Source organism: Etheostoma spectabile, chromosome 19 (genome assembly GCF_008692095.1).
Source record: "Etheostoma spectabile isolate EspeVRDwgs_2016 chromosome 19, UIUC_Espe_1.0, whole genome shotgun sequence".
NCBI lineage: Eukaryota > Metazoa > Chordata > Actinopteri > Perciformes > Percidae > Etheostoma > Etheostoma spectabile.
The window spans coordinates 9933420-9943071 of NC_045751.1; positions in this window are offsets into that span (position 1 = coordinate 9933420).

Genomic DNA, 9652 nt, shown 5'->3' on the forward strand with positions numbered 1-9652 from the left:
ACTGTAAAGGGGCACACCAAGAATGATAGATACAATACTGTAGACAAATTCATTAATTTTCACAATTTTATTGCGTTTTTTTCATCCAGATACAGTTACAGTTGACTCTTCCTATGACTCCCTTCTTCATTCCTGACCTCCCTTCCGACACGTATTGCTTCATCATGCTGTATTTAAACTGCATTCTACTCAACATCCTCCTCCTCCTCCTCCTTCCCCCTCTCTGCGTCCTCTACCTGGCTACCTACCAATGATCACCTTCTGCAGCAGCAACAACGAGTCACTCAGACAGCTTCACCTACCACATGGTCGCCATGGAGCCAAATGGTCTCTTTGGGTGCACCCTCTGCTGCACGGATCAAGTTGATTTATTATCTTAGGGGTTCTTTCTTTGGACCATGACCAGTTATAGTCTTGATGCTCTTTCCCATTCTGACCTGTGTGGAGAGAGAGGGATCAGAATCAGAAATATCAGCATTGGCTGCGTTTGGCTGCTTTCCTTTGGAACAACAGGTCTGATGACTTTAGAAGACATTGTCTCCTTGATCATATTTTTCTTCTGCAGTCTCTCTGTTCTGTGTTCTGATTCATCTACGGGCAGGGGAACAGGGCGGGGCCAGGGACAGACCAGACCAATCAAAGTAGAGGGCTTTTTACACCATCATGGCCATACTGGTAGTGCTGCTGTTGAGGTGGTCTGCCCCCTCTACTTTTGAATGTAAGAAATGGAAGAAATCAGGAGCGGAGAGAGGCAACGAGCAAATGTGTTTTAGAGGGATGTGACGTCCTTTCGGCTGAAGTCACTTGAATCAATCAGGTGTTTGGGCAGATTTAGCCACTTCTCCAGCCGCACGGCTTTCGAGAAGGCTGCTCTTATGTATTCTCGCCTATAGCTCCTCGATGATCCCTCCTTGATGCTTGCTCCTCGGTCCTCAGGGTACTAATGAGAGCTTAAAGACGGCCTTCACAGAGGAGGGACAGAACAAGCGCTTCAGCCAAGGAGTCGAGGACAAATAAGCGACATGAGATGCAGCCATAGTCTCTTCACCCACTCACCTGGACAGCAGCAGGCATCTCTTTGCTCTCAGTCCCATTGCCCCATTGTCCCCTCAAGCCACTGTCTCTACAACCCTCTCTGTCGCCGTCTTCTCCTGTTCTTCTGCTCCTCTATTCAGTCTCTCTCTTTCACTTGCAGACACACTTCTGGTTGCCACCTCAATTGTGTTTTTCATTCAGCCACAGGTGGCTCACATTAGTCTCAATTAGGCATAGCTGTGAGGCAAGATCAAGTTAACGTCAACTACAAACTAAGTGAAATACTACAAAATAAAAGCATGCAAGAGCGTAAAGCAATACAATAAAACAAACAATACAAAAAGGATAACTAAAAAACAAGACTTACAAACACATTAAAAATTAAATAAATAAGAGCACTGCAAAACACACAGTTAAAAACATGAATATACAAAATAATTGCCTCACATGAACTGCTCACATATAAAGCTGAGTGAAATGAAAAGATACTCTAAGTTTTGGTAAATTGAACTTTAGTTCGATCGATGTGGTAGAATTTTACGAGACATGAAAGAATTTATGAATTTTTACTTTTAATATTGTTTTAACTGATGGTGTGATTGTACACTGAACTAAGTATGATACAGAGCTGTGTGAAATGTGAAGAGACTCAGTTACCATCATGTACCATTAGCTTTTTTTCTCTAGACCCACAGAAGACAATATGTACTGTTTTCCCAGGATAAGTGGTATCTCTTTTATAAGAAGTACAGCAGACCGCTTTTCTGTTGGGAATAACTATATTTTAATTAATATTACAGGATTGTTAACATACATATAAATGCTAAAGTCCAGTGGCCTATTTAAAGCAACACAAGTTTAATAGCAGGTAACTTTTTTTCTTTATGTGGAATAATTGATCAAATCCTTAAACACGTAAAGCAAAGAGTCGAAACAAGAAGACAACATCATACAGAAAGCACCAGTGTTTCATAAGTATCAACTTTAGATATCAGTATTTAGATATTCAATAATAAATTCATGATCTTAACTTTTTAACTCAGCGGTTAGTGTCCAGCAACACAAAGTAAAATTATCTCCAGGCTCATATTTGAATGAAGTATTACAAACAAGTGCTCACTTTGAATACACAGCAGTCCTAGCTTGCATAAAAGGGATTTGAATCCTGTCAAATGTTCATCTGATCTATAGGACAAACACAATGAGCTACATTTGCATTGGTATATAATGCAATTGGACAATGGCACAAATATTAGCTCGGATAATAAATACATCATTGTATTTTAGGTTTGGAGTAAGACGTGGAGCTGGAAACAAACTATTTTCTAAGTGGATGTATGAATGGGTCCATGCTTAGTTGTCAAGTCTGAGCAGATGTTAATACATCTTCCTGGAAAAGCAGGACGACAACATTTGCCTAGAGAAATTAACCATGTCAAAAGTATCAACCAATCTGGATTGGTTTTGAAACATGCAAAAGAAAAACACACTCCTGCCTCAGACCAGGTCCATACACACACACATACAAACCTTTAATACACAGTATATTTAAATACAGTGTATTGACAGTGTAACATTTGGATCAGATATCAGTTTGAAACCGTCTCAGAAGGACGAAGGTCAGATTTAAAGGTGGGTGTCCTTAAAAAAATATCATTACATGTTTTAGTTATTCATTTTTTGTGCTGCAACTAACAAGTATTTTCAATATCCATCGATACTGTAAACCAATTATTTCCTAGACTATGAAATGCCAAAACGTTTTCCAGCCAGAGACCAAAGCAACGTCTTTAAATGTTTTGTACGATCCAAATTGCAAAACTTGAAGATTCACTAAGTTTATAGTTGACAAAGCTTTGAAACAGAGAAAAGCAGCATCGTTCTTTCATTTGGAAGCGAGAACCAGAGACTGTTTTCATGATTGATGTGAAAAAAGACAAATACCAAAATATACTGTTGAGTTTTTTTCCGTTTCATTTCTCACAGACACTGTTGGAAATGTATTTTTTTTAATACAGATGCAGATGAGTGAAAGGGAGGCATCATTAGCACAATGCTTACATTCACTTGTCTGTTCAAGATGACAGCTTAGTGTATAAAATTGCATTATGTTTTGATTGGTATATATTTGAGTTAAATAAACTGGAGTAAAATCTGAATAAAAGTAGCCAGTAACATTTGTCCGGCAGTAAATGAAGGACAATGTTTGGCTATGAGGTAGAAGTTCAAAGTAAGTAGTATGCAGTTGTATATGATCGGTGATGGCAATGCAGCGCTTTCAGGGGCCAAGCAATTGTTGGATGAAATGTGGGGTGTGAGGGACATTATATTGATTTTCAATTATTATCATTCAATCCCCTTTTTGTTTTTATTTGAATTGAACTTCTTGATATCATGGACGATTGAAAGAGAGAAGCCTTTCTTTCTTCTTTGGACACTTGCACAGTTGATGCTGTATCATGTAAGGGTTAATGTCCAAAGAGGTGTCCATGGTCAGGTATTAACGGACGACAGTGAGGCATGAACCGTCCGATGCGCAGTGCCTTGCCTTGCTTCATTATTCCCTGACGATGGACACCTTGTCAAGCATTTACCCTGACTTCGTGGTTTTGCTAAAGACTGACCACAGAAACTACAGGCACTCCACTGGCCAGTATACTCGACATACAGTATGTTAAAAAAGGTTTAAGTGCAAGGAAGAGCAAAACATGATTGACCCCTCTTTTAGGAATAAACATTTTCTCCCTATTGTCTTTTTGTCTTCCAGACATGGCAGTAAACTCTTCCTCCTCCAATGACTCCCTTCATTACAGTTTCTACATATATTGCTTTATCACCAGACCATACTCCTTTATCTTTACTGCATATTACATCACCAACGTCCTCCTCCTCCTCCCTCTCTGCGTCCTTGTCCTCTACCTGGGTCTCCAACGATGGCGGCGACATCGCTCCACTTCCGCAGCAGCAACGACGAGTCACTCAGACAGCTTCACCTACCACATGGTCGCCATGGAGCTGATTGGTCTCTTCGGGGCCACCTTCTGCTGCTGGGGTATCTACACAGATCCTGTTGATTTATTATCTGTAGGGTTATTGCTTTGGAACGTCACCTGGTATGGAGAGACATTCTTTCACATCCTGACCTGTGTGGAGCGCTACCTGGCTGTCGTTCATCCCGTCACCTACCTGAGTCTGAGAGGAGAGAGAGGAATCGGGATCAGAAACATCACCATTGGCTGTGTGTGGTTGCTTTCCTTTGGAACAGCAAGTCTGATAAGTTTAGAAAACATATATTCAATTGTTAGTTTCAGCTTCTTGATTGTCTCCCTGGTCATCATTTCCTTCTGCAGTCTTTCTGTCCTCTGTGTTCTGATTCGTCCAGGGCCAAGGGAACAGGGCGGGGACAGGGAAAGAGTTGACCAATCAAAGAAGAGGGCTTTCTACACCATTACGGCCATACTGGTAGTGCTGCTGTTGAGGTTTTGTGGGAATCTGATTTGGGTTGTTTTATATAGGTTGAGGGAAAGTGCTCACTGTGTGGTGGCAGTGACTGAAATCTGGTTGATGATCCCCAGCAGTCTGGTGTTACCTCTGCTGTTTTTATTTAGAACAGGGAAATTAACATGTTCTAAAAACACCTAATGATGGTCAGGATTAGATTGGCATTAAATCACTTCAGATACAAGCCAACCACTGCCTATTCAAAAATATTCTGGTTTGATTTCCACCTGCTTCTGAGAAATATAAATCTGCCTCTTAAACTGATCGATGATCGAATGTCTTCACCCGCTCGTCTCCTTCTGTGTCTGTCTGCTCGTCAATGTTGGACAGGCAGATATTAGATGTAATATTAGAGGAGCCTTTATAGTTTAAATTGTATATAAGACTCCCTGCTGCACTTAATTACTAATGACCTGATACTCACTGTATATGATTAATCGATTGATGTACATCTGTAAGACATTATACGGTCCAGCTGGGAGGAGGCCTCGGGAAAGACCCAGGACTAGGTGGGGGGATTATATCTCCAACCTGGCCTTGGAACGCCTCAGGATCCCCCAGTCGGAGCTGGTTAATGTGCCTCGGGAAAGGGAATTTGGGGTCCTCTGCTGGAGCTGCTGCCCCCAAGACCCGATACCTGATGAGCGGACGAAGATGGATGGATGGATGGTGCAGCATATATTGTTTTATTTCAAACATTAAAATGTCATTTTTGTTGACAGTTTAATATAAAGCAATTTATAATGGCAAATTTATCTATTGAACCTTTAATCCTCATTAATTCAGGGAAGGTTCACTGAGAGAAAGCCTCTCTTTTGCAGGAACACCCTGATCACAGTTTCCCATTCATACCTGGAAGCTGCCCAGTACAACCACAGTCTGATCTGCTGGCCACTGAGCAGTTGGGTTTAAGGGCCTTGCTCAAGGGCACCTCCGTGGTGGTAATGAGGAAGGGACAAGCCATGCTCTTTTACTTTTCACCAACCAGATTTTTTCATGTCAGTCTGGGAATTGAACCCAATCTGAATCTGTCACAAGTTCGCTTCTCTAACCTTTAGGCCACATTACAGTATGCACAGGTCAAAGTGTTTTCTCTTTTTACACTGCAATCAAATGTCAGGAAATATTGCATTAGTATGAAATATGTGTACTTAAATGTGTGGGGTGATTGTGTGGTATGGTTTAATTATAGATTTTTACAATTTAATAAGATGTAGATAAAAACACTTCAGAGGTATACAGATGAGGACGGATATTGGAATTGAGTTATAGAGAAGGGTATTATTCTCCTTTTTCGGTATATTATTTTTAACATGTTTATGTTGTTTAAAATTTGTATATTGAGAGTTGACTCTCGATTGTGTTTTGTTTTACATGTTTGAAGCTAATATGATATGACTTGTTGTAAAGAAAAAAAAAGTCTGTTGATATATGTTGATAGCATTTGTAAATGTTATAAAGTACAACTTTTGGTTTACAGTAGTTTACTTTCATTAAAGAAAGTTGACTATCTATAAAGTTGTTGTGTGTCTCTGTGTGTTGTTGTTGTCTATTATTGGACAAGCTGCAGGAGAAAAACCGGCACGGGACATTTGCCTACAAAGATGTACAGTATAAAGTAACAATACATGAACATGATACCTTTAACGGTTTTATTACATGGACAAAAGTATAGTCCATCTTCGTGCATGCAAATACAATTAAAAAAAAAAAAAAAAAAAACACATGCACTCGCACTCGCACATTACCATTTAAAGAGAGGAGACACTGGAGCTCTCCAGTCCAGTTTGAAGACACAGCAGACAGAAGTTCAGGAAGAAACACTACTGAAAAGGTGAGTGTCTGTTTTTTTTAAACCCCTTCTTTTGGATCATTTTAGACTTTTTAGACTTCTCCAGAAGCTGACCTTTTGTAACTGCATGTGTCGCCCCCTACTGGGATTCAGCTAGAATGCAGGTTTAAGGCACTTCTGCATTTGCAGCACTTTGCAGCAACACAGATGCTATGGTGTGTATGCAATAACTAATAATTCAACAACACAATAATAGTGTTGTTTGACCATTAAGGCATGTACAAGTGTTCTAGTAAAAACCACAAATACCAACCTGAAAATAAGGATAATACAGCACCTTTAATATGACTTTAAGTTTTAGTTTTTCTGCATTTTGTTGTGTGTTTTCACAATGTCTCAGCTACTTTTGTATTGTTCTCTCTCCTTCTCAACCACCATCTTATTTTCTTTCTTTTTTTCTCTCCTTCCTCCTCCTCATCACACCATCATATGAACAGTGATGTCCTTCAACTCCTCGAACATCTCCCTCCTCCCTCTTCACCTCTCCTCCTCTAATTCCTCCCTCTCTCCGACCTCAGCCAACTGCTTTATCAACAAATCCACCTTTTTAATTTTCACTGCGTTCTCCATCACCAACATCCTCCTCATCCTCCCTCTCTGCATCCTCGTGCTCTTCCTGGGTCTCCAAAGATGGCGGCGACAGCGCTCCACCTCCGCAGCAGCAATGATGAGTCACTCAGACGTCTTCACGTTCCACATGATCGCGATTGAGATGGTCGGGATCTTTGGGTGTGGCTTCTACTGTTGCGGCATGTGCATCAACGTCCAAATGTTGATGATTTGGGGTATACAAGTTTTCTCCTACGCCACAAACGGACAGTTCGTTTTTCACATCCTGACCTGTGTGGAGCGTTACCTGGCTGTCATTCATCCAGTCATCTACATGGGCCTTAGGAATAAGGGCGGGGTCAGAATCAGAAAGGTCGCCATCGGGTGCACTTGGCTGCTTTTTTTTGGATCGTTTGGCGTGACCAATCTGAAAAACAACATCGTCCCGTTTTTTTGTCTCTCAATTGTGTCCATGGCTGTGGTCTCTTTCTGCAGCCTCTCCGTTCTCCACGCTCTGATTCGTCCAGGCCAGGGGAAGGGGGCGGGGACAGGGGTAAGGTCGACCATTCAAAGATGAGGGCATTTCACACCCTCAGTGCCATAACAGGAGCTCTGTTTTTCAGATTTGGGGGACATCTGCTTGTTCTTTCAATTTACGTCTCCTCTGCGGTGAGTGAGCATGTCCGATGTTGTGTCCTGATGTCAGGAATCTTTTTTGGTCTTCCCAGCAGTCTGGTGTTGCCCCTGCTATTTCTACACAGGGCAGGAAAACTACTGTGTTGTAGGAACAGCACTGAGTCAGGACAAGGATCAGAGTAGAGCATCCTCAGTTTGATTTGATTAAACTCACTGAATAGAAAGTCACAGTTAAATAGATTCTCTTTAAATAATCTTGTTTTAGTCTTTCAAGTGAAAGTGTCCTCAACCCCTTTTATCTATGGGCAGTGTTGCTGCATGTCTCAGCCTAGAGGCCATTTATTATTTGTAAGGACAGTTTAGATCATTCAGAAAAGTGTGAGTGATATTAAGTATCTTAGGCACACACACACACACACACACACACACACACACACACACAAAACACACCACACCACCACACACACACACACACACACACACACACACACACACACACACACACACACACACAGCCAGGTGTTTGGTGTTTGATTTGAATAAGCATCGGTTTTAAGCTACAACTCATTTGAATCCTGTCAAATTAGATGAGGTGAAAAAACACTAGAATTAAAGGTGTATCTTTTGAAGGAACAATGACTTCCTGCAGAGGCATTTATTTATTGTAAATTGTTTCAGCCTATTGTTGTCTGTGTCTGATTAAGCTTTTTTCTCCAAATTGTCCATTTGTCAGAGTTAAAAAATATGCCTTGTGTGACAATAAATGGTTCGGATGATTCAATTGATTTTGTGAAGACATTTTTCAACACATACAGGAGTACGTATTCCCTCAATTCAGTTAAAAATGAAAAACTGACAAAGATAGATACTTGGTCATCAACGTACATCATAAATGAAATTGTTTTCCCGTTGACTGAAGGGTTAATGAACATGAGAAATGTATAAACCAAATGCTTTTTTTGTGTTTATATGTGCACCATCAATACATTTCAAGAATATTGACAAATGTATGGCTTTCAACGATGGCATCAATTTAATGATTAATGACTTTCAAATGTGTTTGTGTGCAGTCTGTCCTTTTAGAACTTTTGATTATGGAGGAAGATTGCGTTGATATGTACTTAACAATGCTCGCTGTAAAGCTACAGATGGATGAAAAGAGGATAGAGGTGGAGCAAGCCCACAGGATGGGAACCGACTCAGGTGACAAACCCAGGGCAATGGTAGTGACATAAACTGAAAGAAATACATGTTCCTGAATGAGGACTACACTGAGGCCGTGCGCCAGAGGCGAAAAGATCTCATCCTTGCCATGAAAGCTGAAAGAGGCAAAGGGAACATTGCATACACACACTAGGACAGACCAATGTCCATCCTCCCTCCCAAAAGGCTGAGAGGGTGGAAAGATCCAAGTATGTGGGTTCTTATCCCATATGAAGCATACACAATATGTGACTGAATGATAAATAGCATTGCTTTTTGTCTATGGATTTCTTTTTTTTTATGTCTATATCTGATAAACTTCCCTGGAAAGGGCTACAAATAGCCCATCTTAATATATGCAGCCTTAGAAATAAGGTTCAGGACATTGACAACATGCTAAAATCGGACAACATTCATGTTCTAGCCATCTCTGAGACCACTTAGACAACTCATTTGAGGATGCTCTATTGGCAATAAAGGGATATAACATCTATAGAAGAAACAGGGATAGCTATGGGGGAGGAGTAGCAATATCCATTCAGATCTACATTCCTGTTAAGCTCAGAGAGGATTTAATGTTAAGTGCAGTTGAAATGTTGTGGCTGCAGGTGCACCTGCCTCGTTTAAAACCTCTGCGGTTGGGACGTTGTTATAGGCCACCAAGTTTGAGCAGTCAGTATTTGGATAACTTGTGGGAAAAAATCGAATGAGTATGTGACGTGAATAATGAGATGTATCACCTGGGAGACAATGAACATTAATTTACATCAAGCTGTCCATTAAAAAAGAAACTTTTCACTGTAACAAGTGTTCAGATCATCAATCAACCTACCAGAGTATTCAAGAACAGTCTAGGAAATATATCATCCACATGCA